General features: G+C 45.2%; 1 long non-coding RNA gene across 1 annotated transcript in view; it reads right to left on the reverse strand.

The window, feature by feature from the left end:
• Positions 1-1459: 1459 nt before the first annotated feature.
• The window catches only part of LOC105747264 (uncharacterized), a 30873-nt gene continuing 19874 nt past the window's right edge, over positions 1460-12458 (reverse strand). The window contains exons 2-3 of the long non-coding RNA XR_001119343.4: positions 4207-4325; positions 1460-1647 (exon numbers count right to left, since the gene is read on the reverse strand). This is a non-coding gene — a long non-coding RNA (uncharacterized lncRNA). The remainder of the gene's footprint in view (positions 1648-4206; positions 4326-12458) is intronic.

The following is a 12458-nucleotide window of genomic DNA, read 5'->3' on the forward strand; positions in this document are numbered from 1 at the left end:
TTCCTTTATTTTTTTTAGATTAAAAAAATATATATCTCTTCCCTTCCCCCCAGTTGTCTGCTTTTTGTGTCCATTCGCTGTGTGTTCTTCTTTGTCTGCCTGCATTCTTGTCAGCGGCTCCAGGAATCTGTGACTCTTTTTGTTGCATCATCTTGCTGCGTCAGCTCTCTGAGTGTGCGGCGCCACTCCTGGGCGGGCTGTGCTTTTTTCACGTGGGGCAGCTCTCCTCACGGGGTGCACTCCTTGCGCATGGGGCTCCCCTATGCAGGGGACACCCCTGGGTGGCAGGGCACTCCTTGCACACAGCAGCACTGTGCGTGGGCCAGCTCCACATGGTCAGGAGGCCCGGGGTTTGAACGCTGGACCTCCCATGTGGTAGGCGGATGCTCTATCAGGTGAGCCAAATCTGCTTCCCCTACTTCCTTTAACTGCCACATGATCTCTTCAAGCTGCTCCATCTCTCTCCAGTTGCTTTCTTCCAAAATGTGCCACAGCTTCCCTTCATTCCTCAAGCCTCCCTCATTTCCTAAGCTGTTAATTAAAGCTTAACTGAAAGTGCGTGCAGGGTGAACATGGAGGATTACAGTGCAGAACAAGAAGCCACTTAAACCTAATACCAGGGAAGCAGACTTGGCCCAGTGGTTAGGGCGTCCGCCTACCGCATGGGAGGTCCACGGTTCAAACCCCGGGGCCTCCTTGACCCGTGTGGAGCTGGCCAATGTGCAGTGCTGATGCGCGCAAGGAGTGCCCTGCCACGCAGGAGTGTCCCTGCGTAGGGGAGCCCCACGTACAAGGAGTGTACCCCGTAAGCCCCGTAAGGAGAGCCGCCCAGTGCGAAAGAAAGTGCAGCCTGCCCAGAAATGGTGCCGCACACACGGAGAGCTGACGCAGCAAGATGACGCAACAACAAAAAAAAGAAACAAGATTCCCGGTGCCACCGATAAGGATAGAAGCAGTCACAGAAGAACACACAGCAAATGGACACAGAGAGTAGACAACTGTGGGGGGGGGGGGGAGGAAGGGGAGAGAAATTAAAAATATATATATATAAAAAAACACCTAATACCAGACATCTCTGTTTTCACAAAACCCATTGAATTTAACCCATTCCTTGCAGTGTCCCACTGGTTACCGTCTTTCACTTAAGCCTTTGCCTTATACTCACTAAGTTGTTAGACTGTTAGGGCTCATTTCTTCCCCAAGCAAATCTCACTTTCCATGTTCTGTTCTCAAATTTCAGGATTCCTGAGTGGCTGCTATCTCTAGGACCCAGCCCATTTTGCATTGTAACAACTTCTCCACCACAGAGGGATACATTTTCACTTTTCTAGGCACAGCAGTTCCCTCCCATTTACCTTGACTTCCCCTTTCAGGTTATTTCTGGACCCAGTGTTTTACAGCTCTGTTAGTTAGGGAATAACCATGATGAGCTGCTATAACAAAGAAATTCATATCACAATGGCCAAGTAAGATAAACCTTTACTTTTCTCTCACGTAAGAAGTCAGAATTTTATGGCTGGTCCAAAGTAAATAGGTGGTCTACAGTTAGCTTTTGTTCCACAAACTCATCCGGGACCCAGGTGATAGGAGCCAGCTGCCATCCTCAGTAGGTTGCTTCCATGCCTTGTCCTAAGGAGGGTGCCCCAGCTGTCACCATTTTCCAGGCAGCAGGAAGAAGAAAGTAAAAAAAAGAGAGCAAACAATTTATTTATGAAACCATGACTCAGAAATTGCATAGATCATTCCAATTCCACCCAATCCTCCAAAACGTTGTCACATGACCATGTTTTGTGATGGGAGGCTGTCCCATCATTTGTTCAGATAAAATTCAGTGTTTTTTTCCCTCCCTCCCCCTCTCCCTCCCCCCCATTGTTTTTCCTGTCTGTGTCCATTCACTGTGTGATCTTCTGTATCTACTTCTCTTTTTGTCTTCTCATCTTTCTCCTCTAGGATTCAGAGGGATTCAGTCCTGGGGACCTCTGATGTGGAGAGAGGTTCCCTGTCAATTGTACCACCTCAGTTCCTGGTTTCTGCTGCGTTTCACCTTGACTCTCCCCTTTGTCTCTCTCATTGCATCATAATCTTGCTGCATGACTCACTTGTGTGGGTGCTGGCTCACCGCGTAGGCACTCAGCTCACCACACAGGCACTGGCTCACCACACAGGCACTCAGTTTGCCACCCAGGCACTCTCTTTTTCTTTCCTTCTTTTTAACCAGGAGACCCCAGGGGTTGAAGCTAGGTCCTCCCATATGGTAGGCGGAAGTCCTATCACTTGAGCCACATCCGCTTCCCTCAGAGTGTTCTTTTACCAAAGTAGGCACCAGGTAAGTAGAATGATTAGCAGCCTTGTCCTTATTGTCAAAAGGCTGTGTTTTCCTCAGCGAAAGAGCAATTCATTTCATCTTCCATTCTCCTAGAATGCAGAACTAACCACAATCAGCTTTTATTTCTATTAATATACTTTATTTTTCAGGACAGTTTCAGATGTACAAAAAATTGAAAAGGTAGTATAGGGAAGTGGATGTGGCTTAGGCAATTGAGCCCCTGCCTACCACACGGGAGATCCCAGGTTCATTTCCCAGTACTTCCTAAAGAAGATGAACAAGACAGTGAGCTGATGCAACAGGCAGGCATGGTGCACTGATGCAACAGAGACACAAGGAGGAAAACATAATGAGAGACTAAACAAAGCAGGGAGAAGAGGTGGCTCAAGGGATTAGGCGCCTCCCTCCCACTTCAGAGGTCCCAGATTTGGTCCCGAGTGCCTCCTAGAAAAACAAGGAAGACGACAGACAGAGCAAGTGCAAACAATGAGGAGGTGGGGAGAAATAAATAAATAAAAATAAATCTTAAAAATAAAGGTAGTATACAGGGAAGCGGACTTGGTCCAATGGATAGGGCGTCTGCCTACCACATGGGAGGTCCATGGTTCAAACCCCGGGCCTCCTTGACCCGTGTGGAGCTGGCCCATGTGCAGTGCTGATGCGTGCAAGGAGTGCCCTGCCACGCTGGGGTGTCCCCCGCATAGGGGAGCCCCACACGCAAGGAGTGCGCCCCTTAAGGAGAGCTGCCAGCGTGAAAAAAAAAAGTGCAGCCTGCCCAGGAATGGCACCGCACACACGGAGAGCTGACACAAGAAGATGATGCAACAAAAAGAAACACAGATTCCAGGTGCCTCTGATAAGGATAGAAGCGGTCACAGAAGAACACACGGTGAATGGACACAGAGAGCAGACAACGGGCAGAGGGGGAGAGAAATAAATAAATAAATAATCTTTTAAAAAAAAAAAGGTAGTATAGAGTGTTCTCATATGTAGCCTACACAATTTCCACTGTTATTATTTAAAACATCTTATATTACTATGGTACACTTGTTATAATTAATGGACCAATATTTATATTATTAATAACTAATATATATAATATATAGCTAATAATATAAAGTTCTTAATTTATTCACACTTCCTTAGTTTTCCCTAATGTCCTTTTTCTTTTCCAGAACCCCATCCAGGATACCACATTACATTAAGTTGTCACGTGTCCTTAGTCTCCTCTTCTCTGTGACAGTTTCTCAGGCTTTCCTTGTTTTTGATGACCTTGACCGTTTTGAGGAATACTGGCCATGGATATTGTAGGGTGCTCCCCTACTGGAATTTGTCCAGTGTTTTTCTCACGACTAGACTGGGGTTTTGGGTTTGAGGGAGGGGGACCACAGAGGTAAAGTGCCATTTTCATCACATCGTTCCCAGGGTACGTACCATCAGCATGACTTACCAGTGTGGATTTGACCTTGATCACCTGTCCAGGTCACGTTTCTCAGGTTTCTCTACTGTAAAGTTACCACAATCAGCTTTGAAACTAGCATTTTTTCCCCTCCTACTAAAGTGGGAAAAAATTCCTTTAAAAATGAGAACATGAAACAGAGGACGAGCAGCCCTCTGGAAGGCTCATGCCCTGAGTTTCTTAGAAGAAAACCGTCTCCCTTGACCAGCACCTCCCTGCTGACTTTTTTTTTTTTAAGATTTATTTTTTGTCTGCCAGACCTGTCACTAGCAGGACTTTTGCTTCATATGGACTAAGTTAATATGGAAGAGGTTGTTCAGGAGAACAGAGGATTTTGTTTTTCTTCTTAGAACTATTAATTTGTTTGTTTATACTTTTGAATTGTGCTACAATATAAGTTTTGAAAAGTGCATGTCGTTACCATGCCATTCGCTGAGTTTTCACAAGTAGTGCACATTCTTGCAACCAGCTCCCACATTGAGAAGGACGATGGTCAGCATTCCATGCCCCTTAGAGTCACCAACTGTCCCTCCAGGGGAACTGGAGAGAGGGAGAGAGAGCAGGTGTTTCCAGCTGGAGCAGAACTCTTGAAAATTCCGAGCTACTGTGAGCTACTGTGTCACATCAATTCTCTATCCTAAATAGGGCTAGTAAATGCTTCCCTTCTCCTCATCTGAATTGCCCTACTCATCGATCTAGACCACGCTCATCCAAAAGAAATATAACGTGAGACACAAATGCAAGCCACGTATGCGATTTTATACTTTCTAATAGCCACATCAAAAAAAAAGTAAAAAGAAACAGGTGTTATTAGTTGTTAAATAATATGTTTTATGCAACTCAGTACATCCAAAAATTATCATTTCCACATGCAATCAATATAAAATTGGTTGTTTGGGAGTTGCTTTATATTCCTTTTTCCATACTGAGTATTCAAAATCCAGTTTATTTTGCATACTCACATCCTGTATTAGTCAGCTAAAGGGGTGCTGATGTAAAATACCAGCAATTGGTTGGTTTTTATAAAGGGTATCTATTTGGGGTAGGAGCTTACAGATAGTGGGCCATAAAGCATCAGTTACTTCCATCACCAAAGTCTATGTTCACGTGTTGGAGCAAGATGGCTGCCGATATCTGCGAGGGTTCAGGCTTCCTGGGTTCCTCCCTTCCAGGGTCTTGCTTCTCTCTGGGTTCAAGGTTCCTCCCTTCCAGGTCTTGCTTCTCTTTCCTCTGTGAGCTGACTTCCTGGGACTCCAGCTTAAGGCTTCACCACCAAACTCCAACATCAGAAACGCTCAACTCTGTTCTTGGCCACGCCTTTTATCTGTGAGTCCCCACCCTCCAAGGGACGGGGACTCAACACCCTAATCAAAACTCAGTCATGCCCAGGTACAGATCAGATCACAAACATAATCCAATACCTACTTTTGGAATTCATAACCATATCAAACTGCTGCACATCCCATTTCATATCAACCACATGTCAAGAGCTCATTAGCCTGAATTCCACCACTACCTTATTGGCCAGGTCGGGTCTATTCTGGGACTCCAGCACTTGCTCTCCCAGTATTGTCCTTCTGCTTGGGACACCCTATCCAGGAACTAAGAGCCATCCAGTTAAGATCCACATTTAATGCATGCACAGGTTTTAAAATTTTTTTGGATTAAAATAATCCACAAGTATTGCGCATTTATCTAATAGATTCTGAAAACACAGAAATGAAGGACACACTCATAGTCAAGTGGAGGTGAAAGGGCAGGCATCCCAACAAATGGCAAATGCTGAGCTGTAATAGAAAAAGGCACAAGGCAGAGCTGCTTCTCAAAGGAAATCGGGATTAGTTTATTTCTAACAGAGAGGGGAGCAGTCCAAGCTGAGAGAAGAGGATGCACAAAGACCTCGAGGCCCCTGGATGGCCTCAGGTGCTGAAGGAACAACAGTTTGTTCCATGTCACTCTAGTGCTTAAAGACATAACTGGGGATTGGGTGGGAGAATTCTAGATCTGATCAAGAGGGGTCTTGGGCCATGCTGGAGAGTCTGGACTTCAGAGAAAGGACAGACTTAGATACACCTTTTGGAAAATTACTGGTGGCTGGCAATGGAAAATATGAAGGATGGAGGGATGGAGACTGGGAAATCAGGAAAGACCAGGACAGGCTTCGAGGAGCCTGGTGCAGTAATGACGGTGACACACGATGAATGGCGGAGAGTGAGAAGAGGAGGACACAGGCTTGAGAGGTAGTGTAGAAATAGAATCACAAGACTCCTGTAGGAGTGATGAGGGAAGGGAAGGGATCGAAGACCCATCTCCGTCTCCGTCCTTGTCACCGGGTTGGGTCCTTATGGAGAGAGGGAAGAGAAGGCAGAGCTGAGGCAAAGAGAAAACGTTCATTTTGAGAAATGGTGAGGTTGAGAGTGCTGGGGAATGGGGAAGCTGAGCTCTGGGAAGGGATGGGTGCTAAGAGTCCAGGTTTTTTGAGTGTAGCAAGAGTTGACATATGTAAACGGTGAATATTTCCCAGCTCATATATATATTTAAGGAGGGACAGGAAAAGCAGACACTTAACCACTGAGCTACATCTGATCCCCTGCTCCCCTCTCAGATTATTTTTGTATGTTAACAGGTGTGGGGTTTTTTTTCCCAAGAAAAATGTAGCTGACTTGGAATCTTTTTGACTGAATTATTCTTCTGTTCTCTGTGTTCTACACAAACACAATGCTCATCTTCCACCTCATATGCATGTATTATGTAAGTGGGTAAGTGCATATGTATGTTTATATAAATGTATTTATGTATGCATGTATGTGTATATTGTCACTAGTAGCTTAAGGGAATTTCTTTTTTAAAAATTTTTATTGTGGTAACATATATACAATATAAAATATCCCATTTTAACCACTTATATGTGTACAGTTTAGTGCTATCAATTACTTTCACAACTTTATGCCATCCTCACCATCCATTACCAAAATGTTTTATTACCCCAAACACTCTGCACCATTTAAGAATAACTCCAGGGAAGTGAATGTGGCTCAAGTATTTGGGCACCTGCCTATCACATGGGAGGTCCCAGTTCAGTTCCAAGTGCCTCCTAGAGAAGACGAGCAAGACAGCGAGCTGATCCGACAGGCTGGCGCTGCAAGATGATGCAACAAAATGACTCAACAAAGAGACACAAAGAGAAAAGACAACGAGAAACACAACAGCAGGGAGCAGAGGTGGCTCAAGTGACTGAGCACCTCTCTCCTACATGGGAGGTCCTGGGTTCAGTTTCTGGTGCCTTCTAAAAAGAAGATGAACAGAGAGAGAAAGAGCACATAATGGATGGACACAGAGCAGACAGCAAGCTCAAATGGGGGAGGTGGGAAGAGAAATAAATAAATAAAATAAATCTTTAAAAAACAAACAAACAAACAAAAATAACTCCAACTTAGGGACATCAGTCAATGGTTATCAAACGAACCAACAGATGGAGTCCTGTGAGTGAACAATGAACCTCTCACTAGAGGAGAAAATGGATCATTGTTGAATGAGAGAGAAAAGGAGGTTCAGAGGGCATGAAAAGTGAATAAATAACTGATGGAAATTCTCCCTATTCAGACACTTTAGATTTCCGGAGCTCCTTGACAGAGCTACTACAATGCTTTCTATCAGAACAAAAAACAAAACTAAAAGAACAAAGGATCCTTATCTGAGGGGCTGGTCCAGCCAGATTTGACCTTGATTCTGCAGTCCATTACCTCTGTGGCTCATGGAAAGCGGCTTCCCCTTTCTGAGCCTTAGTTTTCTCCCCTCCTGTTTGTGAGAACCAAACAAATCCATGGATTTGAAATGATTCTGTAAATTATCACGTGATACACATGTGACAGTTATTTTTTAAATAATCGCAATTTCGGTCTCTGTTGCCATGTTTCACTTCCGTGGGTTCCATCCAGCTAAAGATTTAACACCCAAACGTGGATTGATAGGACCCTGGACCGGCCAGAAACGAGGCTACCCTCCCCCAACTCTTCAGCCCAGAAAACTGAGGGCCTCTCCTGGCCTCGAAGACCATTCAGGGAGCAGTCGCCCCCGAACCGCTCCTCCACAGCTGCTCTAGTGCCTGCCGGTGGAAGCGGGAGCTGCCCCCACTGATCCTTCTCCACAGCCTTAGCCATCTCCCTCCTGCTCTCCTTCAGCCTCCAGGAGAACCGCCTGAAAGACATCCCCGGAGCTGGTAACGTTTGGCTTTCCCTGGAATTTTTTCAGCCTCCTTCATCACAAGGATCAAAATTCTGATTCTGGAATTTTTCCAGGGAAGCATAAGATATAAAATAGAGATAAAAGGAAAAGGTACGCAACGAAACCAATAAAAATGACAGAGACTGGTAACGGGAATGGACAGGGACAGAGACGGACACCCTAAGACAGACCTTGCTGTTTGTGCGTGCTCTCTGCTCTCTGCGTCTGTTCATTGTGTGCTCTCTGTGTCTGCTCATCTTTTTAGGAGGCACCTGGAACTGAATCCGGTACTTCCTGTGTGGTAGGCGGGCACCCAACTGCTTGAGCCACATCTGCTTCCCTGATCATCCCCCTCTAGAGACTGATTAACAATTTCTTTCAAACTTTGCTTAAAGAAAATTGTCTGGGGGCTAAAGTTTTGGGGGGAGGGTCTTTTTTCTTTCCTTGCTTGTTGTTCCCCCAAGAATGGGGGATGACCAGGTTGGATTCAATTCATTTTCTACTCTCTGGCTTATTTTTCAGCAGAGTGACAACAGTCAAAGTCACTGGAATATGGGGGTTGGTGATTATTATTATAATTTTTTTTTACTTTTCTTTTTTTTTCTTTATTTTTTTAATGTTACATTCAAAAAATATGAGGTCCCCATATACCCCCAACCCCCTCACCCCACTCCTCCCCCCATAACAACAACCTCCTCCATCATCATGAGACATTCATTGCACTTGGTGAATACATCTCTGAGCACCGCTGCACCTCATGATCAATGGTCCACACCATAGCCCACACTCTCCCACAGTCCACCCAGCGGGCCATGGGAGGACATACAATGTCCTGGAACTGTACCTGCAGCACCACCCAGGACAACTCCAATCCCCGAAAATGTCCCCACATCTCATCTCTTCCTCCCACTCCCTACCCCCAGCAGCCACCATGGCCACTTTCTCCACACCAATGCCACATTTTCTTCGATTACTAATCACAATAGTTCATGAATAGGATATCAGTAAGTCCACTCTAATCCATTCTCTATTTCTCCATCCTGTGGACCATAGAATGGCCGTGTCCGCTCCACATCTATACCAAGAGGGGGCTTAGATTCCACATGGATGCTGGATGCAATCCTCCTGCTTTCAGTTGTAGGCCCTCCTGGCTTCCTGGTGTGGTGGTTGACTTTCTTCACCTCCATATTGGCTGAGTGGGGTAAGTCCAATAAGCCAAAGTAAGGAGCTGCAAATCTGTTGAGGCCCAGGGCCTGGCTATCACATGGTTAATTTTTCTAAAGTAATATGTATTCTATATCTAACCTTTAAACTCATCACTATATTCCATTTTACTATTAATGGAACCTGGCAATATATTGGGCTTCACTTTTGAAGAAGTTTTGGAACACAGACAGTTTCAGCAATGGCAGGGGAGGAATACTGGTGTGGGATGTTATTGATAGGGAACATATAGTTGGCAGGGAGTTCTCCAGGGTACATAAAAATGTTTGGATATTTTCATAGTGGTTACAATGATAAACAACTGAGGGAGTGCTGAGTTCCTAGCCAGAGGAGCTCTATCACAGTCCCTAAAGGAACAGCAACAATCTCCCAAGTGCAATGGCAAAGACCAAAAAAGAAGGAAGGTCCAATAATGAGCCCTTGATACTAATGACTATGCTTGTAAGCCTGTGCACCTGAAATAAGAACACAGCCTAGAACTGCAGGGTGCCTAAGAGTTACCTCCTGAGAGCCTCCATGTTCTCAAATGTGGTCGGTCTCGAAGCCAAATTCAGCATGTAAATGCATTGCCTTACACCCAGCATGGGACAGACTCCTGGGGATGAGCCTCCCTGGTGCTGAGGGATTACTACCAAGTACCAGCTGATGATGTAACTAGAAAATGACCTTGAACAAAAGGGTCAATTCGGACCAGCAGAATATCTCAGTCTACATATAATACCAGGAGTTAAAAATGCTTTTTGACCTGAATCAAGGGGGAAATGGAAAGGACAAATGAGTTTATATGGCTATGAGTCTCCAAGAAGACCTGGGAGGTTATCAGAGGGGTTGCCTTTATGCACACCTCAGCAGAGTCCCAGAGACAGATAAAGTAGATACGACCCCAGATATTGGTTCTTCTGAGGGTTGCAGAGACCCACAGGTTCTATGGTCATGGCAGATGGAGTTCAGTGCCATGTCAGTTGGCCCTACTTGGAGTTTGTGTTTCTGTGTGATGGAGCTGGACTCAGATGTGATCTTTGCCCACAAACCTCTCCTGTTACTTTTACCAGAACTGTAGTTGGTGCTGGGGTTTAATGTATACCCAGGGGACCTGAATCTCTGGTTGGTGATTATTTAATCCTCTTGGGTCTCCAAGGTTTAGCCTTGTAAGAATCACCATATTGTTTTGAAATATCTGCTGTAGCAGACAAATGTAAATGTTTGGCTGCCAGTTACATCTCCTTTTGTGACAACACCCCAATCTCCATTTTGGGGAACTGCCTCTTGCTAATGTGAGACAAAAACTACCGATCGTCCCTCCCTGCCTCTTCTCTCCTCCCAGGACTCTCTTTCTTAGCTGGGTACAGGACCACCCAGAATGAAGACGACATTTATCAGTCCATTTTGCAGGTATGGATGGCCATATGCCCAAATTCTAACCAACTGGATGTGGGCAGCCGGAAGTGTATAATTGCCAAGTCAAGCCCTAAAAGGGAAAAGATGAACCATCCCTTCCCCTTCTCCCACTTCCTCTGTCTTGCTGCCTGGAATGTGGTAAGAGTGGTGAGCCGTCAGGGGTCACACCTGTCCCCATCCACTTCTTTGCTGCCCTTTTATTTTTTTACTTATGTTTGAAGATTTATTTTGTTTACTTATTTCTCTCCATCCCCTTGTTGTTTGCATTTGATGTGTTTGTTTGTTGTGTGCTGGTCTTCTTCTATTTATCTATCTATTTATTTATTTCTCCCCCCTCCCTCCACTCCCTCCATTGTCTGCTCTCTGTGTCCATTCACTGTGTGTTCTTCTGTGCCTGCTTGTATTCTCATTAGGCAGCTCTGGGAACTGATCCTGGGACCTTCTGGAGTGGGAGAGAGGCGATTACTCTCTTGCACCACCTCAGCTCCCTGTTCTGCTATGTCTTCTTGTTTTCTCTCCTCTGTGTCTCTTCTTGCATCATCAACAAGCTCTCCACATCAGCTGGCACTCCTGCGTGGGATGGCTTTCCCACACTGGGCAGCACTCCCACAAAGGGCAATACTCCCATTCAGGGTGGCACTCCTGCACAGGGTGGCATTCCCCTGTGGGCCGGCACTCCGTGTGGGCCAGCTTGCCCTCACCAGGAGGCCCTGGCCATAGAACCCTGGACCTCCTATACGGTAGATGGGAGCCCAATTGGTTGAGCCACATCCATTTCCCAGCTTGCTGTCTTGGTCTTCTTCTTTAGGAGGCACTGGGAACTGAAAACAGACCTCCAATGTGGTGGGTGGGAGCGCAATCACTTGAGCCACATCTACTTCCTCACCTTCCGTTTAGACCCCGCTGTTGTATGGCTATTTGATAAGGAGTCAAAAATGATAAGCACAGAGAAAAATTTAAAAGACTTTGAAATGGACCAAAAATAATACTGGGTGTCTTCAGAAGAAATAAGCACACCCTTTAGATTGTCTGATTCTATGGGGTTTCTGCACTTTGTATTATCTTTAAGCTATTTACGTCTCTTTTATTTTTATTTTTTAAATATGTATTTATTTATTTATTTCTCTCCCTTTTCCCCCCACCCCCCCTGCCCCGCCCCGCTTGTCTCTTCTCTGTGTCTATTTGCTGGGTCTTCTTTGTCTGCTTCTGTTGTTGTCAGTGGCACGGGAATCTGTGTTTCTTTTTGCTGTGTCATCTTGTTGTGTCATTTCTCCGCGTGTGCGGCCCCATTCCTGGGCAGGCTGCACTTTCTTTCGCGCTGGGCAGCTCTCCTTACAGGTGCACTCCTTGCACGCGGGGCTCCCCTACATGGGGGACACCCCTACGTGGCACGGCACTCCTTGCGCGCATCAGCACTGTGCATGGGTCAGCTGCACACGGGTCAAGGAGGCCCGAGGTTTGAACCGCAGACCTCCCATGTGGTAGACGGACATCCTAACCACTGGGCCAAGTCCTCTTCCCTATTTCTCTTTTAAATTGTAGGAAACTAATAATCACGTGAATAGTTTTTTTCCATATAAATGCAAATTAATGGTGTTATAGAATGTAATTATTTCCTTGTGGCTAAACATGTTTTGCATTTATTTGTAAATTCATCTCAGCCTCTATGTTTTTTTTTAATTCTTCTTTGAACTGATTATTATATTTTGCAGTTCTCTTATTAACTGATGAGTTAAAATCTTTGCCATTGTTCATTTTAAATTTATATGACTCATGATTTCACACTTTAAAAATATAATCCTTTAATATGAAACTTAAAAAACATGA

The sequence above is a fragment of the Dasypus novemcinctus genome, chromosome 18, assembly GCF_030445035.2.
Source record: "Dasypus novemcinctus isolate mDasNov1 chromosome 18, mDasNov1.1.hap2, whole genome shotgun sequence".
NCBI classification, from domain to species: domain Eukaryota; kingdom Metazoa; phylum Chordata; class Mammalia; order Cingulata; family Dasypodidae; genus Dasypus; species Dasypus novemcinctus.